This window comes from Lagopus muta, chromosome 5, assembly GCF_023343835.1.
Source record: "Lagopus muta isolate bLagMut1 chromosome 5, bLagMut1 primary, whole genome shotgun sequence".
In the NCBI taxonomy this organism is placed as follows: domain Eukaryota; kingdom Metazoa; phylum Chordata; class Aves; order Galliformes; family Phasianidae; genus Lagopus; species Lagopus muta.
In genome coordinates this window covers 12,025,350-12,050,540 of record NC_064437.1, presented here as the reverse complement: position 1 = coordinate 12,050,540, position 25,191 = coordinate 12,025,350, and the positions used below count along the sequence as shown (strand labels likewise).

The 25,191-nt window shown below is 34.8% G+C and overlaps 1 long non-coding RNA gene across 3 annotated transcripts in view; it reads left to right on the top strand.

Moving 5' to 3' along the window:
- Window positions 1-24,966, top strand: part of LOC125693855 (uncharacterized) — an 87,942-nt gene extending 62,976 nt beyond the window's left edge. For 2 of the 3 annotated variants that reach the window (XR_007377283.1, XR_007377285.1), the window contains 3 exons: window positions 4,417-4,466; window positions 5,778-5,908; window positions 24,125-24,966. This is a non-coding gene — a long non-coding RNA (uncharacterized LOC125693855). Of the gene's footprint in view, window positions 1-4,416; window positions 4,467-4,561; window positions 5,909-24,124 lie in introns of all 3 variants that reach the window. The other variant, XR_007377284.1, reaches the window with a different exon arrangement.
- Window positions 24,967-25,191: the final 225 nt, after the last annotated feature.

The window sequence follows — 25,191 nt, the reverse complement described above, 5'->3', positions numbered from 1 at the left end:
CTGTAGCTCACTAGAGAGATTTCTTTGTGACTTCAGTCCCCTTTTGCTATAAGCATAGAGGATCATGACACAAGATCAGGTAACTCCTTTTTTAACCCAATGTAGTGAGATCATTGCGTGACAGTGGAACCAAGTGAGGGTAATGCTACAAAGATTTTATTAGGCACCTGCAGAGAACAAGGTAGGATAACGATCCTGATTTAATATGCAGTGTAGCTGTACCTGGATCAACTGGGGACAATTTTAGGGCCCTATTTCCAACATTTCCAACCACTGAGGCATGAAATTTCATTTCCAGGCTTATCACTAATTAATCTCATGAACAGGGACACATGCTGCAGATGGGGAACAAGTATGAAATTCATTTATTTGAGAACAAGAGTGAGCCCCACATTTGTTTGTTTGTTTATTTATTTATTTAATTTTGGTCAGGTAGTTTCTGTGTCACTTTTTTTCTTCTTTTTTTTTTTAATTGAGGTATAACAGAGCAGATTCCAGTTCTGTAAAATGCTGAGAATGAAGAAATAGTGCAGTGGGCAATTCAGAAACCACATAAAGGCTAGTCTAGGACAAGCTGTTGCTATAATGTAATCTTTCATTTCCTATTGATGCTTATAGTTTATTTTTATAAATGGACAGTGCCTTGTAAAAGTACACTCAAATCTATAACAGCTATTATACCAGGGTCATTTCACCCTGAAACTCTTTTTTTTTTTTTTTTTAAAGAAGAAAGGAAGGAGGAAGACAATCAAGGAAACTGTTACCAGTAGGGGGAATTCACTGTCACATCAGTCCACTTCTAAACAATTAGTGTTGAAAGTGTTAGGAAAGGCTTAGCTGCGGCACAAATCAGGATTATCACACTAAATTCAGCAGAGTTGCACAGACAAAACAGCAGTATGGAAGAGAGGACAAGTATGTAAGTGTTACGAAAAGTATGCAAGCCTTTTATGAAAACTCTGGAGAAAATGCAAAAGAGAAGCTAATCCACGTGAAGGACTAATTTCCATAATATTTAGCGTTAAATATCAATGTATGTCATATGATCAGTAGTGTAACAGCAATTAATTTCAGGATAATTGAAAATCATCCTATTCCAAGAAGTTTCACTGAACCACGGTCCACTTTTAAATCAGGAATGCAGGTGTGGCCTTGGCCCTAATTCCCCACCCCATATGGTTCATGTTCACAACTTCTACAGAAGGCAATGCAAAAAAAAAAAAAGTAATTTGAGTAAATGAGCAGCCATATTTAGCACCTCTGTGCATTTTAATCAGCTGAAACTGCCACCTACCTTGTGCATTTGGACAGAAAAGAGTTCTTAGCTAGAAAAAGATAACAGATCATGTCAGAAAGTATTATCATTTATAAAATTATTTTAACTTCTATAGGAACTGAATTCTATAGGAACTGAATTCTCTGATTCACAGAATTCAAATTTTTTGCTCTGCAAAGTGCAAGAAAAAGTAAAAGCACAGGACACATCCTATATAAATATATTTTGCATTACATTTGTATAATAAAAGCTTTCATTAAGACTTAGCCATTTTGTATTTTCTGATAAAATATTCTGAAACTGGAAAATAGAAATAATCTGTTTCGAAAGTCCCAGTCAGAAAATTTCAACTGTATTAGAGCATGTGCCCACTTGTTCAAAATTATCCCTTTAAATTCAACACATTTATGTGATAAGTTTTTTATTTTAAAATGATTAGCCCTCAGAAAGATAAATGTAGATTGAGGTAGCATGTACATCAATACTCAAAGCTAAATAAAATATAAGAAAACAAATAGTTTAAGCATCAGAAAAATCAGAACAACTTGAATTTGACGTATAAACAGCTAAAGTAAAATGTTTTTGCTTTGATTTTTCCCTTGATATTCCTACTGATGAATATCGAGGTAGTGTACTGCAGCATTAGACATCTAGGTTAAACTCTAGAGCTTACTGGATTTGATGAAGGCTTTTTCTGTCATTTTAATCTTTTAAAAACACCACCAAACAGATATGGCAAAAGATTACAGACCTAGTTTATCTGTTACAGTCTATCCTCTTTTGTTAAGATATCCTTATGCTTCAAAAGTTGAACAGATAGATCTCTGAACTTAAAAAATATTAATCTTATGGTATTTCTAGTTGTGATTTGTGATGTCCAATTAAAGAAATTATAAATCATAGAACTATACTTAGTCAATCTGATCAAATCACAAGGTGCACTTTAATTTTCAATAGAGATGTTAAACTCTTGCTCCTCTAAGAAGCAGCATGAGCCAGCTTCAGGCAGAGATTTGAACACTGGCACTGATCCAGGAACAAAGAGGAGCTTGAAATGGAGCTGCTACTGAAATACACGCAGAGCTTCTTCAGACAAGATGTCAGCAGCACTTGTTCATATGTCTGATAATGAAGTTTTATTTTTCTCAAATGATGAATTACAGGACACATACACGTAAGGCATTTAACTCTTGCATGAGAGGCAAGTACATGAAACTGCCAGTGGAAAGAAAGCATTTAACTCAAGGCATAACAGTACTGTTGGTAAACCACAACTTCTTACACTGCCACTATAATTTAAATTAAGTAGAAGCCTAGCTTATAAACTCACACTATGACCCATACTTTATGGCTGTTTTATATCTCTTGGGCCCTGATCACAATGAAACTCTCTCAGTCTAAAGCAATTTAATGCAAACATTCCTGGGGCAAGCTATAAAATGTGATTTTTGCAGTCAGTCTTTTTATGGGTATTTCGGTTGAATATTGTATACCCGTTGAAAAAAAAGTATGACAAATGTAGACATTACGACATATGTGTGGGGTTTAGCTGAGTCTGTATTTGCACATGAATATTAACCCGGGTAATTGAGAAAACCTGTCTCTCCACACATCTTGTTCATTTCCACAAAAAGCATGTGCATAGATTTAAGAGAGAATTAGTGCCTTGCCTGACTTAATTACAAATTTTCTGGCTATAATACTCCCCATGCCTGCTTCTTTTTAAGGGCAATGGACTCAACAGATGCCATGTTATACCTACTAGATGGGGATAAATCTACTTGCTACTAAGCACTAACAATAACACATGGAGATAGAAGTTGTGAATTGAGCTCAGCAGACGGCATGGTTTCCAATTCTTAAGCATTTTGCAGAAAACCTAAAAAGCACCATCAAAGATGTTCACAAGTGGTACCATTGCAAATGTTTACAAAACATGAAAGGAATGGTAAAATATGTGCTTAAAAATGTACATGTTGAGATCTTGAGAGGGAGGCATGAAAACACATGGCATTGAGAAGTTTTTGCATGTTGCACCAAGAAATTGCCTTTTTAAACAGTAATGGTGAATTCATCGTTAACGTTTTTACAAGTCCCTGGCACATAAATGGATTACTGTGATATAAGCCAAGCTAAATTTATGTCCTGGCTTCCCGCTAAGTAACTTGTGTTTGTGAACCTGTCTATATGATTTTGAGAATATACACTAGAATGAGTAGCACAAATAAATGAATTCCTGCCCATTGCACTTTCTTGGGGCAGACAGAACACAAGTCTTGTCAACCTCTAGCATTTCTCTGCAAAAGCAAAGGGCAGCTGCACTCTGTCACAGCTTCAGTTGCAGCAATGTACTAGAAAAAGTTTCTATTTCAAAATCTTAGTAAGAGTCAATTCAGTGAACAGTAGAAATAAATGAAGCTTATGAGGAAACATAATATTAGTCAATGGCCAGACACCAAGGTCTCTATAGCTTTTGATCACAGACAAATTCTTATTTCGATTTTCTGTTCTGCTTCCTCAATACAGTAATAATCTTATCACTCCATTTACTCTTCACAGCTGGCCTGCAATTCTTGGTTGGTTTTCTGCTGCAATTTAACCTGTTCATATGTGGCTGAAACATTTACTAGAAACCAGAATGTGCCATTTACGCACACCCATAACTTCAAGGCTGGTGTGCTCTGCCTTGTCAGGCCTAATTACTTTCAAGGACTTCTTTCTTTCAATTGGGAAGCACACTGAGTAAGGCAGTATTTAAGCAGAAAGGGCTCTGGTAGGATTTTGGCCCCCTGACAATTGATGCATAAGCAGCACACTTGGCTTATCTTATTCAGTGGATGTGTCTGATTCTAGGAATTAGTTTGTTGTGCTCTGCAGTTGGTATTTTGATGGTCATCATCTAGGAGTGTTGGAAATGCTCCCACTTGAGATGATTGTTTTGTCTTTTCTCTAATGGAGTTGGCATTCACAAGTTTGGTTCAGACTGTTGTTTGATACTTGTCTAATTTATGGGATGAAGCTGAGTGCTTATTGATGTACTTTCTTCTCAAGTGGGTGTGAGGAAAGATTCAGAATGTCAAATTTGGTTAGGACAATAGGCAAGGATATTTCCTCTTACTCTTTTGTCCTCTTTTCGATAGGATTTACTAAAAGGGCTGGAACTGGATTTGAGAGAGAACAACAGAATGAGGTAAGCTGAAGTGTCTGCCTACTGTTTGTTACTGCCTGATTATTCCAAGTGTACTATGTCTAAGACACACTATAACATTTTATTTTTTTTTTCAGCTATTGCTGCTTTTCTATGTCTGTGACACAGTGGCAGTGCAATAGATATACTAAGGTAGTATGGTACACTGTGGCCAAATTCAGACACTTTGAGGAGTCCACAAAGTGCTGATCTCATGAACTGAAGCAAGCATGTTGGGTTAGGCAGTACATCCTCAGTAAATCTGTGCTTGATGTATCTCTACACTGAAGCTTGAACATATCACCATATGCTGAATCATCCATTTAGATATAAAAGTTTAATGTGTACATTGATTATAAAAAAAAGTCTGACCTAGCTGGATAAAAACTGTAAGGGATAGAAACAATTGTGTTTCAGATCATAGCATATTCATTAACTGATAGGGTTAATTAGAAAGGTATATTATAGATAGTTAATTCCATAATTTTTCACTGTAGTTTTGTCTTCATAAAATTACTGGGAAGTGATCATCATAAAATACGTAATGATTCAAATTGCTAGTTGATATGGTTATGGCAGTCTTTGTATTCGTGTTTGACTAAGTCTTGCTGGTACATGCAAGCATTTAAAGTACACACAAACTTAACGGTAGGTATGAAAGGCTGTTGGTAAAATTTCTGATTTCCCACAGTCAATAGCTGAAGACAAATTGACTTCAATGGGAAAAGAGTAATTCCCTTCCTCTAACAGACAGTCATACCCTTCACAAACTTGAATGCCTTTTATATGGTAGATCATGGGAATTGAGGCTACGAGTACTCTGAAGAATATCACCCTAACTGTGAATATAACATGACTTCCTCCAGTGCTACCATAAGACTATTTATTTTAATCCCCAAAATCTGTGTTGATGTCATATATTATGAATAAAATAAAAACTATGTATAGGCAACCTTACAATTTAATAGCTCAGCAGGATGTAAAACTATTCACTATACTTTGCTTGAATGAATCAACCTGTTTCCTGAGTGAAGTTATAATAGCACTAAATGTTTTTAATAATGTCTGAAGAAAGCTAGTTCCAAACTGTGTTTAGATTTAAATGTAATGTTTTGATTCTGAGAGAAATGAGTAACTATAAATGTATATCATCTGTCAAAGACACAGAATAGAGAAGTTATTTGGTACCATAGGAGAAAAGAGTCCAACAACTTGTAAAAAGTGATAAGAATAAAAATAGTCTGCAATATTTTAATAGATACTAATTTTATGTATAAACTTTGTGATTTGATTTGTTAATTTTCCGGTTTACAGATCATGTAATATGCAGGGTTGAGCAAAATTGTAAAGACTCTTGAAAAAAAATTTGCAATTTTATTTGACAAATTCATCTCTGAAAAACTTTCTTTCAATGGCTTTCATGCAGCAAGACCTCTGCAATAAAAGTAAGTGGACATTTTTCTCCATTTGTTTGCAAATCTATTCTGGTTCAAGGAGAGACCTAATTTCATTTGCTGTATTTTTTGCTTTTATATGTTATCATGGCATACATTCGTTTCAGTTATTTCAGTGCTGTGTCCATTCAGCATTTGCTATTCATCCAGAGCTTTTAAAGGACACCCAAGGTCTCAAGAATACCTCTGTGGTGCAGTCTCTGTTCACACTAGATAGTTTTAGGCTGAGACTTTGCTATACCCAAGGGTCTGTGGTTCAGATAGTCTCCTGTTTGCTCAGCTAATGAGGTCAGAACACTTCTATTAGTAATGAAATTATTCTCTCTTGTGTAACTTCCCTCTAAAACAATACAGTCTAAAGGAATATAGCTACACACATTAACAACGGAAGCTTCAGTGTAGGATTTGTGAAATTTAGTGAAATATCCAGAAACCTTATTAGCACAAGTGAGATTAGCACAAAGTCATGCTATGATGTTGTTAAAGGGAAAGATTAATGACTAGTTCAATTCTGGTACCTAGGTGTGTAAAGACCACTATAGAGCTTTTGTCTGACTCAACTCCCATCTGCCCAGTCTTTGGATGATTAGTTGGTAACTGTTTTTTTTCTGAAACAAATTCAATGAACTAACCTGAAAGTTAAACCAAAGCTGAGCAGGACACACCCAAGATGGAGGAAACAAAAGTCTATTTAATCTACTATTGCTTTCTGGTTGCGTGGTTTCTATTAGTCCAGGGACTCCCCCTACCTGTGTGGGCTTGTGGTGGCTCCCCAATTTGCTACCTGAATGGAAATTCCTGGACTGTGCAGCTCTATGACTTCCCCACTCAGCTGATTAGGAATGAGAAACTGTTCTGCTCATGAGAATATCCTATTCATCTGAAGCAGCTTGAAGATTAGCAGAAACAGCCTTCAGGTTTATCCCGTGGTATGCACTGATGTACTGTTTGTGTCAGGGATGTCATAGAAAATCCCGGGCTCCTATATTTTATAGTCACTAAAATCATCCAACTTCAATGGAAATCCTTTTCTTTCATCTGTAACTTTTAATCCCAGCAGTGGGTAGCATCACTGAATGGGAATTGAGAATTGGAGGGATGGTGATGCTGAGGAATGAAGCTGGGAAAGGCAGAGGTGAGCAACTAGAAGTGACATTGGGCAAGGGCTACAAAGACCTATAATTGAACATAGTGCTATAGTGAAGTTTGGTTAAGATGCTAAGACTGTAGTTCAAGGAGATGGTCAAGGAACATCTGGTCATTGTGTTGAGGGTCATGGTTAGAGAGAACTGTTGGTGATAGGTGGATGGTTGGACTGGATGATCTTGTAGGTCTTTTCCAACCTTGATGATTCTATGATTGAATTCTGACTTTATTTGATTATAATCTTAATATAGGTCACATGCACTTTGTTTAATTGTATAATTTATGTGTAAACTGGCAGGCATTTTCTGGTGAATACAGTTCACCTATATATAGAGATAAGAATATAGATACTATCAGATACCACACAATAAAGGCCCACACTATATGAAAGTTCAAACCAATTAAAAAAAATATGCAACAATTGAACATACAACTCTGGGAGTTGATGACAGAATACTGGATCTACAAGATTCACAAAACAGGGATCCCCCTGCTTTTGGCAATATTTGTGTCAGAAGCTGGCATTCTGACTGAGCTTCTATTGATCTCTAAGTCAATGCAACTTTAAATGCAACTTTAAATTGTACTTACTATCATTTTTATCTGAGCTGCAATGTAACATTGTGCTTGGATCTTTTGCTGGGTTCCATGGATACAGTTTCCTTTTGTATTCCGTGTGATCAAATCTTTGTCAGTGAACAGTCCCAAGTAATAAGAGTTTATTAATGATTGTAATATATTAACCATATATTTAAATTTTACAGGACATCAAACAAAAAACCAACCTGCATGAAACCATCTATACAACCACTGTATTCTTAAATCATACAAAAAAAAAAAAAAAAAAAAAAGGAAATTCCTTTTCATTAAAAGGTAAAAATTCCTTACAGTAAGTAATTCTAAGGATTAGTCAGTATGTATGTTCGTATCTCAAAATTTAGTTACATTTCAGTTTTCAAATAAAACTACCTTTTCACCGCAATTCTAGGGGAAATTAAAATATTTCTAAAACAAAGCAAATATCTATTGGAACACACATCTAGGTAATGACAATCAGCATTTCTAGCCTAGACTGTGAAATTATGCTCATTGACTGGACGTACAGTTTAACAAATTTACAATTCACAGATTTACAAATAAGTATATTTTTAAAGATTATTATTAGGACCTATAAACCCATCTAATCCGATGGACTTCAAAAAGAAATCTTGTTTATAAACTATGTATGTTTTTCTTTATGTTCTTATATGCTTAAACTCAAGCTATGTATAATTTAGTTTTGCACTACCAAAGATGAACACCAAAATTTTAATACGCATAAAAGATGTACTTGGAAAATATGTTCTGTTTGGAACATTGCATACGTTCCATCCAAAATTTCCTTCTTATGAAAGCATGAATGTGAAAAAACAACAGCAACAACAACAACAAAATCATAGAATCTAGTTTGGATAAAAACTGAGTATTTGATTAGGCAATTTTGGAAATATAGCTGTCTTCCATCTTTTCACAGAAGAGTTAATATGTTAGTCTGACTAATATTTCTGATCTGATCGTGTTCAAATAAAATCTACTTCTACCAACAAAATCAATGGAAGTTTTTATGTATGAAAATTGAGGTAAATGAATGCAACTTTGTTTACCATGGCAAAAGTTGAAGGAAATAAATTAAGTGCTTACTACATTTTATTAAGGCCTGATAAGGTCTCTTCATTATTTCATAGGGCAGATCTTCCAAACAGCCATTCTGAACTTTCATCTTATGTTCATTCCAAATTAGTTAATGATTAAACCAACTAAATAAAGGAATACATATATTTCCCATTTACCCAATATGCAGATTGATATGAGAACATAAGATTGTCCATATGGAGTCAGACCACACCTCTGTCAAGACTAAGATTCTCTCTTCAGCGCTTGCCAGTACCAGATGCCTAATGAAAGTACACAAGAGCAGGACAAGTAGATAGGGATATTATAAGCTGGGATATTCTGCCGACTACTTTCCAGCCATCTGTGGCTCAGGTAGCTCCTAAACTACAGAAATGATGGTGTCTGCATCTAATTGTCCTAAGCAGATTTTCCTGTCACAAATTTGTGTGAAGCCATGTAAAATTTTCCATCTGCAGTATCTTATAGTAAGCAGTGTCACAGCTTAACTGCAACGTTCTTTGCAGAAGCACCTCTCATTTGTTCTGGGCCTGCCAACTGCTGACTGTATCTATTTCACTTTTTTTTTTTTTTTTTTTAAGGCAGAGTGAGCAATTATTTACTGATTGAACTACTTCATGCTGCTTAAAATTTCACTGATCTTTGTAGAGCCTAGTACTCCTGGTGTATTTAATCATAGCTTTTCCGTTACAGAAACTGTTCTAGTGTTTTGGGTCCTTCTCAGCTGTCTGTGTACCAAATTCCTGTACAATTTCTGGAGGTAGAGGAATAACAAAGAAGGGAACTATTCACACTTAAAATGTGGATGCTACTTTATGTTTTTCTCTCTATTCTTTCTAAAAATGTGATCTAATTTTTGATATCTTTTAAAATAGTTTATCTAATCTTTTTGTATCTTTCCACTGTAATGCAGATTCTCATTTCTAAGAACAACTCTCAATTAAGAAATTGATTTTTTACAAGAAAAAATACGCATTTTTTTCCCACTCTCCATCAACTTCCATTTGTTACTTTAGTTTGTTTTTAATCCCTAATTCTTCATTAGACAGATTCTTCTGCAATCTTCAACTGTGGACTCTCCTCTTTTCTATTTTGAATATGCTTAATGTCATCAGCAAAGTTCTTACTCCACTATTTAACTCTTTCACAGAGCATTTATAAACGTGTTGAAGAGTGCTAACTTTCACTTGGGATTACCCCTCTCAATCTCCACAAAAAAATAATTTTTAAAAAGTTTTCTATCTATGTGAGGATCTGCTTTATATAGATATTTCCTTTTGGTGAGATGTTGGGTCAGATACCTTTGGGATATATTCTGCCTTACTCTGTTTTCAGCTGGCTTATCTTCTAAAGCACAATAATATGAGTCTAATATAGAACTGGAGGTATTCAGACTTTGCTAGTGACTGAAAACATTACCAACTTTGATCCAGCTTATAATGTATATAAATGAGAAAAACTGCAAATCAGTGACTTGCTCTTCTCCTTTGTGAGAAAATTAAATCAGTGTGTTTATATTAGTCAAACACAAGACCACTCATTGTGAGTTATTTTTAGCTGAATGCCTGAAAACAGAGTATGTGTTATGGCCAAGCCCACAGAAATGTGTGCTTTATAGTACAATTTAAAAATGAAAACCACCTTTTTTTTGGTAGATATTTCTAATCTTGATTATGTATTTTTGTTAACCAACACAAAATGTTGAAGCATTGTGTTAATGAACTGTTATTTTCTTCCACAGATGTACAGATCAAATTTATTCTATGTAATTTACATTCAGCTTTGGTGCCCTGCAAGGGTTTTGCTGAGCATAAAACCACGTATTGGAATGCCGAGACTTATACTTGAAAAAGTAGCAAACAAAGGATATTATTACGTAAATAACTTAGAAAGAGATTAGAAAATACGTATACATAAAGAGTGTTAGCTGCTACCATAGACAAATAACTGCATGGGTATGCGTTTAGGGTATGCGTTTATATTGTGGTAAGATTGAGATAGCCTTAAATAAACTATGCTTACAAAATCTGAGAAAGCCAGTACTTTAATGAAGCCCTGTCAAGGTCTTCTATATTTACCTAGAGTAGCAGGATTTACATGGGCAGTTACTTTGGAAATATCCAATATTTAAAAATCCATTATGATTGAGTAGGCCAGAATGTGTTAGCTATACCAAACCTAACTGACCCTGTCTTTAACACCTTGGAAAATTATCACAACTCCTTTGAATTAACCTAATAATAGTCAGTCTCACCTTGGATACATCCACGCCCCATCTATCATGTTTTCAAATGCCTGTCTGTCAGTACCTCTCACACTTTCAAATGTACAGTCTGCTTGTTTGTATGAAGCTTTCAGAGTGTGATTTGCACCAGATTTATGTTTAAAGCTTCACCTCTCCATTCAAGTGTCAAATGCTAAATTCAGTCTCTTAGTTACTTCATGGTAACTTGTCCATGTAGCCATATTGTACATCAGCTAACAGCTTCTCTCTTGTCAGATACCTCTGATGGAATATTTATTCCTGCTACAAACTGTTCTTTGAACTCTGTGCATGAATTCCCAGCCTCATGTAATACTCATTTTGTCCAGTCTCCCCTCTGCATGGGGAGATGTTTGAGTTCCTTGGGTATTTTATCCTTTATGAAGAAAAGTTGGATAGATGCCCAGATAGACTTCTTGTTAATGAATATAAACAGAGTTTATAGGCAATGTGATAGGAATGACAAAGCTGATTGTAATGGCAGAAAATCCACTAGAGAAAGTTAACTAAGGAACTTGTGACTAACAGGGTGAAAATATTTTCACTAGTTGCAAATTAGGTTGAAAATTTTAGAATCAGCATGGTTTTATCTTAACATAGATCGAATATAATGGATTTACCCTGGATGAACACCAGGACATGTGAGAATGGAACTATTTTTATTTGCGTATCATAGAGATGTTACTGCTAATAATTAATTTAAATGCTGTGCTGGTTCACTTTCCATTTCCATCCTAATCTCACAGCTCTCCATGTCGTTAAGAGTCACATTTCTCTTACACCAAACTAAATGTTTTGCTGAAACACAGCACAGATATATCACAGGGTAGTCCTGGGTAGAACAACTGGCATTTCTCTCTGTCATAGTCCTTAAAATCTTGCTGGTACTCTCATAAGTTATCCTTTGACAGAAGTTACAAAAGAGAATTACAAAAACTTCATTTACTGTATGGACAACAGTAGAAGTACTGTTTGAATAATGTGATGTTTCAAAATCTTTCAACCTTTCCTCCAAAGTTTTTTTATTAGCTCACACAAAAAGATGAGTACCACGTCATTGTTTCTTTTTTTTTTTCTTCTTTAACTGGGTAATTAAACAAACAAAAAAGAAGAAGAAAAAGAAAAGAAAAAAAAAATCAAAAAAACTTGTTAATCTGTTTGATAACATATTATTTGTTTAAAAGTATCTGAGATATTTATGAAAGTGAAATACATGAAAGGGGTCATTAGGTGGCCCAATAACGTAGGCAGCCATGATGCATAAAGCTATGGAAGTATGGTACATTTGTTTTCTGTGTCTGAAAGTCATTAATTTTTATTCAGATCTGGAAGAGTCATTAAAGGACAGCTGCTCCAATAAGGTATTACTCTTGTTTTCTTCCTTTATTTAAACTGGAAACAAACTAATACTAGATGGAAAGTATACATGTGGTTGATATCTTTATTTGGAAAGTGTAAGAAGAAACGTTTGATAAGAAATATAAATGTATTTTAAAAGAATTAGAATAAGGAACAGGCTGATTGATGGAGTGAGTGAAACAATCATACATCATTTCTCCTGTGAGACAGTCTGCTTTTGCAGACTAGTCAACTTAATGCAGTTTAAGCCTTGCAGTACATCCATATCCTGTAGTCATAGAATGATAGAAACATTTTAGTTAGAAGGGATCTTTAAAGGTCATCTAGTCCAATTCCCCTGCAATGAACAGGGACATCCACAGCTAGACAGACCCCTGACCAGCCTGACCTTGAATGTCTCCAGGGACAGGGCATCCACCACCTCTCTGAGCAACTTGTTTCAATCTCACCAACTTGACACATCTTGATGTAATCCACAGACTTGATGAGGGCGCACCCAATCCCCTGTCAGTGTTGTTGATGAAGTTATTAAAGAGCATCGGTCTCATTATAGACCCCTGAGGGGTCCTCACTGATTTCTATCTGGACATTGAGCCATTAACCACTACTCTCTGGATACAATCTTGCAACCAGTTCCTTATCTATTGAACACCCATCAAATCCATATTTTTCCAATCTAGAGAGAAGGATATTATATGGAACTATGCCAAAGACCTTACTGAAGTCCAGATAGGTGTCATCAGTTGCTCTTCCCTTACCTACTGATATAGTTGCAACATCATAGAAGGCCACTAGGTTGGTCAGGTGGGATTTGCCATTGGTGAAGCCATGTTAGTTGTCTTGTATCACCACCCTCTCTTCCTTGTTCCTTAGTATAGCTTCCAGGTGTTCCATGATTTCCCCTGGCACAGAGGTGAAGCTGACAGATCAGTTGTTCCTTCATTCATCCTTTCTACCCTTCTTAAAAACAGTTGTGAAATTGCCTTTTTCCAGTCATCAGGGACTTTACCTGTCTGCCCTGATTTTTCAGATGTTATTGAGAGTGGTTTGTCAACTAGATCAGCCACTTCCCTCAGGACTCTGAGGGGCATCTCATCAGCACCCATAGAATTATGGATGTTCAGTTTCCTCAGGTAGTTGCAAACCTGATCTTCACTTACAGTAGGAGGGACACTGCTCCCCTAGTCCCTGCCTTCTGACACATCTGCTTGAAGGCTGTGTGAACAGCATTTGCCAGTGAAGTCTGAGGCAAAAATACAGAGTACCTCAGTCTTGACTTATCTGTGGTTACCAGCGTGCCTGCATTTCTTGCGAGGCTTATGCCTACTTCTGTTTACCTTCTCTGGTTGTACTTATAGAAGACTTTCTTGTTTTTCTTTCTGCCACTTGCAAAGTCCAGTTCCAGTTGGGCTTTGGCCTTCCTGACTTTGTCCCCACATGGCCTAGTAGATTTCTTATAGTCTTCTTATAGTCTTCTTAGGGTACCTCTTGCTGCTTCCACTTCTTGTGCATTTTCTTCTTGTTCTCCAGTTTGACCAGCAGGCCAGGTGGTTTAGCCATGCCAGTCTCTTGCCTTCCTTTCTTGACTTCACAGAATCACAGACTTCCTACCTGGAAGGCCCTTGTGCCCAAAGGAAGGCTTCCATAAGGATCTGCCAGCTCTGTTCCACTCCCTTGTCCTTGAGGACAGTTTCCTAAGATATTTTCTTGACTAATCCCTTGAAGAGCAGGAAGTTGGCTTTCCTAAAATTTAGTGTCCTGATTGATTTTCGTATGAGAAGCATCTTACCAACATGAAGTGTAGTCTTACACTTGTGCTATCATGGAGATGTCTGAAAATATAAAATTGAAGTTTCAGAAACTAGAATACAAATTCATTATTAATGTAAACTTGATTACTGAATATGGAATAAAGCTGACTCAAGGTCTTAAAGATTCTGGTTTTTAATTTGTTTGGGTTTGTATCCATTAAACCATCTGATATTAGTAATCTAGTCAGTGACTGTTCTTGACCCAGATAAGAATTTTCCATTTCTTTTAATAAAATAAAAAATATTTTATCTTTAGAAATGAGAGGCATGTTATACAACATGACACTTAAGGAGGTCAATTTCTACCTGCACATGAAGATCTGGTCTTTACTGTAATGGGTATCTGCACTTAACATTATGAGAGGAGGAAACCAGACAAATAAAACTAAGAGCAAGTAAAATCTTTTGGGGTTATGTTATAAGCAATTAAAGTGACTGGACTGATTTCACTTGCTTCCCCTCTCACCTGCTTTTTAGCCATCTTTCTTTTTTTTTTTTTTTTTTTTTTTTCCCAGATATTTGTTTCAATTTTGTCATCTCTGCTGATAAATATGGCATTCTTGTACTTCTTGTACAATCTTTTTTTTTTTTTTTTTTTTTTTTTGTAAAGCAATTGGCATAACTGATTACAGGCAGCTGAAAGGCATGCTATATAGTAAAAATACTACCTTTATCCTTTCTACCACATAGTCCATAGGGTATAGAGGGAAAATAATTGTGAAAAATGTTGGCAAGCTTGCAGTGCTCTACAGCTAAACTGCTAAACAGAATCTCATATACCAGCTTTCCTCCTATAATCTCCATTTACTCATTTCTTATATGTGTGCTTCTAGCTCAAATAACTGTGCAGCCTTATAAAATAGAAGTAAATGTCAAATCTAAATGCATTGTTAGTAGATTAAATCCTCATTTTAGAAGGGTCTTAAACATGCATCTAACTCCAAGAACATATTTCTATGGATGTGAGCTTTACCTTGAGAAGACGATGCATATTTTCAATGAAAAAAGACTCCTAGTATAGTGGAAACAATTTGCTCTGCATACAATTAATGCCTTGTTTAACACACAATTTGTTACCCTAAAAGCAGACAGAAATTATGGATTGCAATGAGATAAACTGAATACTGTTTTTAATACAACTTAGATAAGCCTTCCCAGTAGATGAGGCAAAACCCAATAAATTGTGTGCTCTGAAGTTGAAACATTGGCTTTGTCAGCTGCAGAAAAAAAAAAAAAAAAAAAAAAAAAGAAAAACCTAGATGGCAGCAGCAATGCAACTAGCTAGTAGGTTTCCCCCAGAAAACTACCCTGGTATGCCCTGATCTTGCTTCCAGCAGCAGGAGTACTCCTCTGTAGAACTCTTCAGGCTGGCTGGCTTTTCAAATAAGAAAATTTTTCAGAAATTTTGCCTGTAGAAAATTTTTAGTACTCATTCTATGCAATGATTTTTAAGCACTCAATTTCTGTTGTTTTCACGTCTGTCATAAACTGATATCTCTCTGTTACACATTGTGCTCCAACAAAAGCAAAACTATCTCAAAAATGTGAATTGTTTGTTACAGTGATCTCTTGGAAAGGCTGACTTCTAGTTTTACAATAAACAGTGTAGATGAATTAGTTTGCAAGCTTGGGCTCTGAAACAAGCTGATAAACTACAGATGTTATTCACCTTTTGGAACTTTATTGTTTAAAACCATTTGAAACTGATGACCTCAAATGATCTACATTTTTCTGATCTGTAAACTACGGAATTATGATCACGAGAGGCATTTAACATAGTTTCTGTAATCCACAATCTCGTTGCTGTTTGATGATCTTGTTTAATCACTTATTTAATCTTTTCGTAATCCCTTAGTGAAGATGTATATTATGATTTCAAATTCAAGAGAAATTAGGAGTTGGAATAGGAAGTAATTTCTTGCTACCGTACTGAAAACACTTCTTATATTAATTTTACTACCAATGTAATTCTAGTGGTTTATCTTAAGAGTAATATTCATTAATATTTGTAAATCCATCTACAACCTTGTGAGTCTGAAGTAAATGAATAAATAAGGAAGCTCTGAGGAGACATACTGTCTATTTTTCTTCCTTAATTAATGGGTTCAGCTGGAAGCTGTGGATGAACTAACATCTATGTTAACTCCAGCCAAGCCAATGGGAATTTTTCCACTGATTCCCATCAGCTTTGGACTCAGTCACTAAATTCTTACAGCTCAGGAGGAGAGCAAAATAGTATGAATAGGTTTCCACAAATATTGCTTTAACAGAACTTCACGATTTCTTTTTTAAACTCAACTTTGGTGTGGAAAGTGAAGAGAACAAGTAGCATCTGATGGAGTGCAAGTTGGCAAAAATTCTAGTCTGCCACTTTCCAAATTGTTTTAGAAATGTTTGGCACGTCTCTGTCACAAATTACAGCTGATTATAATTTCACAGTATGTGCAAGCAGATGGACGAGATGAATTGGGGAAAAGTTGCACCCCAGACAAATTAATTATTAGCAAGTATTTTCAGAGCAGAAGTTAAATATTAAAATTGTGGTTTGAAATAAAACATTATGGGATGTCCAAGTAATCTATAGTTTTGGATCAAAAGTTTTATTAACAGTCTGACACCTACCTGAATATTTTATTATTTTTATAAATGAAAGTATAATTCATATTATAAAAAAAAAAAAAGAAAATATTTTGGAAATTCTGAGCAATGAATCACTTTTTTTCAAGTTAGCTGTTAAATCAACAAGCTCATGAGCAGTGAGAAACAGAAAACAATATGTGACAAGGATGACTGTGGACATGGTTGAAACATTTTTTTCCCACTTTGGGGAAAATACATTTAATAGTTTCATAAACCTACTTTCAGATATCTATTTGTTATGTAATTATAGTTTCAATACATTAAATATTACCTGTTACTTTTCTTACACTTTTAAAAGCTAGCCTGAAGACATATGGGAAGGGAAATGAAAAGGGTACATCAATGAAATAAGGATGGAACAGCAAAACACACCAAATGTTTCTCTTGCACGACATAGGTTGCTGAAGGGGTGACATCATGTGGTCTCCTTCCCATTCAGAAATTTATAATCCTGGAACTGAGAAAAGTGTTTATAAAAATGCTGGTTCGGAGGCTTTGTGATCTTCATACCCACCAACATTTATAAAGTTACATTTATACTTTATAAATTTACATTTATAAAGTACTTTCTACATATGTATTTTTAAAACAAGTAAAAATACAAGCAAAACCAAATAACAACAACAAAAACTTTGCTTATCAAGAATGATTTTATCTGACTGAAATAAGACATTTGAAATATACTATAGTTATTCAACGTTTAAAGTATTCAGAGATTATTTCTTCCTTGTAAGAGAAAAACACTTGATTTGAACAGAAAATGAGAAGTGAAATGACAGCTATTATGTCCCTGAAAGAGCAAACTTTAACTTATTTTATTATTGTTTCTTTATTTTTCAAACATTAAATATTGCAGTTCCTATGCAGAGTCTGGAAGTGATTTAGTAATATCTAAACAGCTGTTGAATGCACTTAAAATGAAAATGAACATGTGAGAAAATTGTGTACGTCTTGAATCTAATAGAGAGACAGTACTATGAACATCGTTATATGCATACATTTATCTTTGCTCTAGTTCCAGATTTTGCTTACAGTGAAATGCAGCTTTAAGTATTTTCACCAGTTGAATTTCATTTTTTCCAAGTGCTTGTGACAACCTGAACTATTTTACAAAGGCAAGTGCTTCTTGGATGTACTTTCAAATTTCCCTGGAAATCCTTTTAATCAGCTGATGGTGCTTATGTGGTGTAGGAAATCGAATGTAATGCATATTCAGTGACTCTTTCTGTCCCCTGAATAGAAGCTTTACTGGGTTTTTGAGAGTATGTCAAAGGCTCACCCTGGTAAATATTTTATATTTTTTATAGTATGCTATAGACTGACAGGAAGATGGATAAGTATTAAAATAACCAACAGTAATTCAACCAGTGGAAGTTTCTACAAAATAGGATATACAACTGTTTCATGTGTTTGAACATCATGAAAATGTTAGAATATACCATCAGGCTATAGAAAGGAAGTATTTTCTATATCTGTTTGGCTATCAATGCTTTCTAACATACACACAAAAAAAATTACTATTTCAAAGCATGTAGCAATTTTTATCTTCATCTTACCTAAAGAGATGTTTAAAATAGATGAATAATCACCTAATGGTGCATTTAAATGCATTATATTTGTGTATAATTCTTTATACTATCATGTTTAGGCTATATATTATATATTTTTACAATGTTAAACATGATAGAATCCTGTATATATTACCCAGGCTTACTATTTTAACATATATCTAATAACTTTTCCTATCATTTAAGTGACAGTTTTCAGGCATAACAATAAAGAATCGTTATATACACTGAGGAAAAATGAATCTGGATATGCACAGGGGAGTCATCTTGCTTTTTTTAAATGGCCTTTAAAAGGCAGTGTTTGCCTTCTCTCTCAGACAGTATGATTTGAGTAAGCTTGTTTTACTTTGCTTTGCAGCTGCCAGAAGTAGACACATGATCAGTTACTATGCATAAGATGATGAATGGTATCTTACAAACTGTGATTAATTAAAACATATTTGCTTTCTTACTTGTACTCATTTAGCCATACTGAAAAAACTCAGCTTCAAGGAAATCTGCATATAAGAAGCATAACTTGTAAAGAGAAAAAGTATGCTTCAGATCTGTAGCTAAATTTATGCAAAGTTTGATTTCTTTTTAGTGCTGCAGGATTTAGAACATTTTGGAGTGTAAGATTAGTCTAGACAACCACAGGCAAAATGATAGGCCAAAATCCTGCTTAAACTTTGTCAGTGTAGAGTTCCCGATGAATTTTAGCTCAGCCATTTCACCCAATGTTCAGTTAGTGTGAAGTTTCAGAGTTTGGGAAAGTATAGTTGAGTTATCTGCATATTTTGAGTTAGGTAAATGGTGGTAATGAAGAAATAAGTTACCCGATTATTTTAGATTTGCAGTTTCAAGTTATTAAATATCATATTAAACATGATTAATATGCTACCTTGTGCAAACACTGGTATGTGGATGAATACCACTAAAGATATTGTTTACATTAAAACACAATATAGTTATGGTGTGTTATTATTTTATATACTTTTAATCAGACCTGCAAACACATTAGTAAGTGTGACACAAAGTAAGCAGCATCATGAACCACCATGATGGCTATCTGATCGTATAACAAAGCAATCTTTCACCCTAATGCTGTCTTTCCCCAGTGGTCATTTCAGAAGATATTATTTAGCTAAATATTAATCTTGCTATAATTATCATAACACATTTTTTAAAAAAATAGATACCAGAAATCTGTAAAAACAGCTGAGAAGCATTAAGTCTGTGGTACTTAGTTCTTCTGTCTTGATAGAATTCAGAAATATATACACATATACATATTTATTCAAAAATACAGTGTTGACATATCAACAATGTGTAAATACAAAACATTTACTTCTATGTATCATGCACAGGTGTCTAACTTTATGTGGCTATTCACATTTTATAATTTCCCAACAATTGTCCAGCAAATAGAAAATTGTAATGCTGTGATGTGTAAGTAACTCTAAATTAAGCTGTTAATTAATAGAACTAGCGCATATCAGTTTTTGGCAGTTATCTTATGTTGAGACCAACTTTAATTAACACCTCATAAAGCATATCAGTCTCTTTCAATGAATGAATTTATCGTACAAAAAGGCCACATGGTTAAGAGGTCTCCACTGTATGTAAATTAGACCTGAACTATGAGCTAGATCTGCTAAATGCTAGAGAATTCTCATACATAGTGGAAACAAAAATGCAAATCACATAACAATAAATTCAAATTTCTGTTCCGAACACCCTGCAGAAAACTTTAACAAATCATAACTGTCAAAGGGATGGATGATGAAAGTTTTTGTCATGCAAAAGAATACAAATCACTCTGCGGTTGCAAGCATCGCTCTTTTATTTTCTTGGTTGTAGGCACATCATCAACTTTAATGATAAAAGCCTTCCACAAAAATAATTCTTAAGCCTCAGGAACAAACACCTCTTTGGCACCCTTAGAGAATGCTCCACAAACATCATCAATCTCCTTCTGAGTATGATTTACAGCCTTTCCCTTTGGCCAGCTCAAGCTGTCTGTGTGCATGCCCCGGCAGCGTCACATTGGGATTCTCCTCCACTCTGTCCTCCAAGCACACACCACTCAATTGGCATGCTTTCCAGCAGCTTTCCAAATATGTTTGGAAATAGAAGGAAATTTGAGTAAAATGCTTTCTACACAGACATATCGAATATGCGTGACTCATAGGACAGAAAAAGGAAAGGAATGTACATCTAGATATAAACTAATGGCTCAGGTTCTCATTTCCATCCGTGTTTGTTGTGTGCAGCCAGAATGGATGTTTACAAAGATGCTTATATTTCCCTGAATCTCTGGCCCCTCTAATTTATTTAATTGTCAATATCAAGTAATGGGCAGTCCATACACCAGGAGAGCCAAAACACAGAACATCATTTAGTGAGATTCATTTCCATCTGTGACATGTCTTTTGTGCCAGGTGCTACATATGTATTGTCAGAAAGGTTGATGAAGGCAGCTAGCAGTACACCAGCTGAGACTCCCCTGAGGAGTTTTAAGTATTCTCTGCTTCTGCTTTTTTGTAATCCTAACTGAAGAAATGGGTGTGATAAGATTGCTACCTTCTGTAGAAACTGCCTTGATCTGTCCCTTTTATGCCAGCCCTGTAGGTAAGTTCATTTAAGGGAGTGCAATTGACATGAAAATCTGAATCGTTGCATTGATACAGCAATAGAAAGGCTGTAAGGCAGCAGGGTAAAGTAACTCAAATTTAGCATTTGGGAGTATAGTTCCCTCTTCACAACTCACCTAACTGAAGTTTGCTTGTGGGCTGCAGGTTTCTGATAAATGAACTCTTTTTGGCTGCTTTCCTTCAATTTCGAGAATACAGCCTGTGAACCCCAACTGAGGACATTTAGTTTTCTTTAGGAACACAAGCTTCCTGCACTCACTAAAGCATACATATGTTCTTTAATAATAGTTGGATATAATAGCCATGATCATGGACAGAAAATCTACGTTCTTATCAAGAAAAATATATAAACATTGTGATTAGTTGCAAGCATATCTTTGATATGTCTGCGCTGAGTGAAACAGTAGACACAGCCCTATCATATTTATAGGGGAAACTGTGAAGGAGAAAAACCTAGCTAGAAATGCATTCATAAAATCTTTGAGATATTTTTATGGATGTTCAAAAACTAAGTGGATAGAATATATTGAATAGAATAGCACAGGGTGCTTCTGTGGTTAAGAGATATATTCTACAAAGAAATACTTAAACCTTCTCTCTTTAGACACCTAGAATCTGAGCTCTTTTTATACAGCTGATGGAAAGTTTGGGACAGCTCACAGCTGTCCTTGGAAACCTTAACATCTAATATAGACACCTAAGTTAGATACTTCCATAGTGCCCACACTGATCAGTAAGAACTATTAACTTCTACTAACTTGGAGCTTATTTGGGACACTGCAGTGCCCCCACAAAAACTATGGGAATTAAGTCCTCAAAAAGAGCAGTTTCTCCCGGTGTTGTTGGGTGCAGAAACTGATAGCATCAGGCCACCTTTCTCTATGCCTGATCATAGAAATGGTCAATGGTTGATGGCCTGAACATCAGCCAGCATGAAAATATGTTATTCTACTGTGTGAACTGTAATTCTTATCTTTACTGTTTTAATCTATATAATGGGGATAATCTTCCCCAAACTCCCAGCAGTTCTGTAGAGTGGGAAATATTCTGCTATTTCTAGGAACTGTGTGAAGATGAAACAGCCTCAAAATGCAAAGTATGAAACTTCTACAAAAGCAAACACTCCAGTCTATATCTGATGATTTATTTTCAAGCATTCACTCAATAAGCCAAATACAGATTGCATTTTTAATAAGGTTGGCAGAAAGTTTTCTATCAACAGTGCAAATCCAGTGTTTCAGTGAATGGAATAATTTTTTGAGGGTCTGCTTTACAGAACTAGTTTTGAATTTGTCCCAATATTTAAAATATCAAAGTTTAAAAAATGAGGACATATAAGGTTTTTCTGACAAATTTATTCTTTTGTCAAAGGCAAAACCAAACATTTTTATCATCTCATAATTATGTATTTTTACATAAAGTAATTCAAGTTAATACAGTGCTTTTGCCTTGCATTTCTGAAATCTTAGATGATTCTTGAACACTGAACAGCAGTCTCTGTGCATTAAAATTGCTTTTACAACTATTAGAGAAAATTTGTTTTTATTCTGTGTTCTGCAGTTAAATTTGTATTTATTTTGGAGTGGTTAGTTATGGACCATGTTACCAATTAATTTTTCAAAAACTCTAAGTATTTTAAATTCTACCATCACTATTCTTCCAATGAATGCAATTATTTTGTGCAGAATGGCAAAGCATAATTTGAGAAAAAAAAATTAATTAAGCAATTTTAATATGTCATAATAATAATCTAACCACCTTGAATGGGTAAAAGCACTATAAAATACCATTCCACTCTATAGCCCACGATGTCAGTGGGAAGCAGAGAAGTGAGAGCTTGACTAGTGATTAAGTAAAAATGGAACTGAGTCTACTGAAAATAAGGAAATATTGAAGTCCTTATGGCTTTTGTAAAGATCTTGCCTCCTCACAGTATCAGTTACCAGTACCCTTCACAATTTTTGGTGTAAGGATGAATTAATAAAAATCTTTTTTTTTTTCAACTTCTTAACTTCACTGTCATGTATATTTTAGAAGTAAGAAAGTTGTGAAGGCTTTCATGTGTTAAGTATGCCAAACATTTGATACACTTGTATTAATTTTATGAAACATAATAATCTATAATGATTCAGGAAATCTAACATTTTCAATATAACTGTGGAGCCACAGAAACTTTTACTTGTGACAGCATTATTTAAGAGCCAGTTTTGATAATAATTGATGTTTTTGTGCTTTTTAATTTCACTTCCTGATGATACCTGAGAGCAGTAGACTTTATTTCAGAATCACTTTAGGTACCATTTATTTATTTATTTATTTATCTATCTATCTATCTATCTATCTGTCTATCTAATGTTAGTCTACATGCTACAATAAGCCTAGCTTTCTTTTGACTCTCACAGCTGTACACTATGGGGAAAAAATACAAAAGAACTTCATCATCCTGTCAAGGAGATTTCTTAACAAATTGCCTTTACTCTCAGAAGAAAACATAAAGAGACTTTTTGTAGCTTTAACAGTTGTCACAGTTCATATCTTTTCTTGGTTACTCAAGGAAACAAAAATAAAATATTTTATACCTCAGAGATAACAATATCAATATCTTTAAAGCCTTATGAAATTTAAATATTTAATAAAATCATGATTAATTTTTTTAGAAACCTTGTGTAGTGCTTTTTCTGTATAATATTAGGTTTTCAAAACACATTTTTTCTTTGTATATCATTTATTTACAGAGTAGATAATAGTAATTTATGACACAGAATAGCAAACTGTTTCTTTGCGTGCATGAACATGAACTTCATGAACAACTTAGTGTTCATGGATTTGTCTTGTTCTATATGAAATTCACTTATTTCATTTAGCACCATAGAAGAGCACCATGAGGCATTTCTGAGATTTTACATAACCATTCTTTTTGCACTATTATTTAACAGAAAGACCTTGCTCTCTATGGTGCAATGATTTGTTAAAATTTCCACTCAAGTCCCTAAGAGATGCCAATGAAATCAGAGTGCTGGGTTGGTTCTTTGGGTCCCAAAGGATGCTGCAGCTCAGAGCAGGCAAGTCTTCCTTCTTCCGCAGCTGTTCCAGCAGCCTCTTCTCTTTCCTCACAGGCACTGATCATGCACCATGGACCCACCATGGAGTTTCCTCAACTGCAAAGTCTGTGAGATCACTGTGTGCTTGAGTCTCATCATCTTCATTGCTGCTCAGATCTTTGTGTCTGCCGTACCTGCATGGTACATACAGACTTTTGTGGTTCACATCTTTTGAAAACTCACTATTTTCAGCAGAGGTTTTACATTTCATGTTTGTATTGGGAACCTATAAATCAGTTGAAGAATGACTGTGTGGTCCTTCTATGCCATAAATTAAGTTAAATTAAGCTGTTTGGGATGTTTTACTAGTAACAGGTGTGTGTACTTAAGATAGAATTAAAGAAACTTCAGAATACGTAAGAAAAACAAACTCCAGCAATTTCAGCTGTGTTTCTAGTGCATGTTAAAAGCATATTATCCAATACTGTTTATTTTTTTCCATGTAAGAATAATGTAATTTACTACAGGAATCCAAACACACTTCATTCAAATAAAGTTTAGATTTTACATCTTCTAGCATGTCACCAAAAAAAATTGCATGAAATACACTGACGTAAAATACATATACAAATTTTCTTCTGAAATTAGCCAGCCTTTGATGAGTTATTATTATAAACAAGAATGCATCATATATACAGAGAAAATTGTTTGTCAGCTGCCTGGCTCTGAGTGGGTATAGCGACGTACTTTTTGCAATTGCTTCACTGCTGTGCTTAAGCACCTCTGATCCTGCTTTAAACAATGAAGAATTTGCAGGAAAAAGCCTTAAGACACTTGGGATGTCACTTTTCAAAGGCATCCTTAGCTGCTTTATAGGCACGATCCAGTCATATAACAAAGTTGTTGCTAAACTTTAAGCATGAAAAGATCAGTGAATAAACCCATTGTTAATTTTGAAAGCAATTTCAAATGCCTTTACAATTAAGCCATTTAATTTCCATTGGTTTAATTTTAATCATTTTTCATTAATGTAAGCTAATTTGCAAGCTAATCTAATAAAGTAGCATGAAACGTGAGGAGCAGTGCATTAAAATGAAGGAAGTTCTGTTGCTTGCAGCTCATTAAGGTTCTTGAAGTTTAGA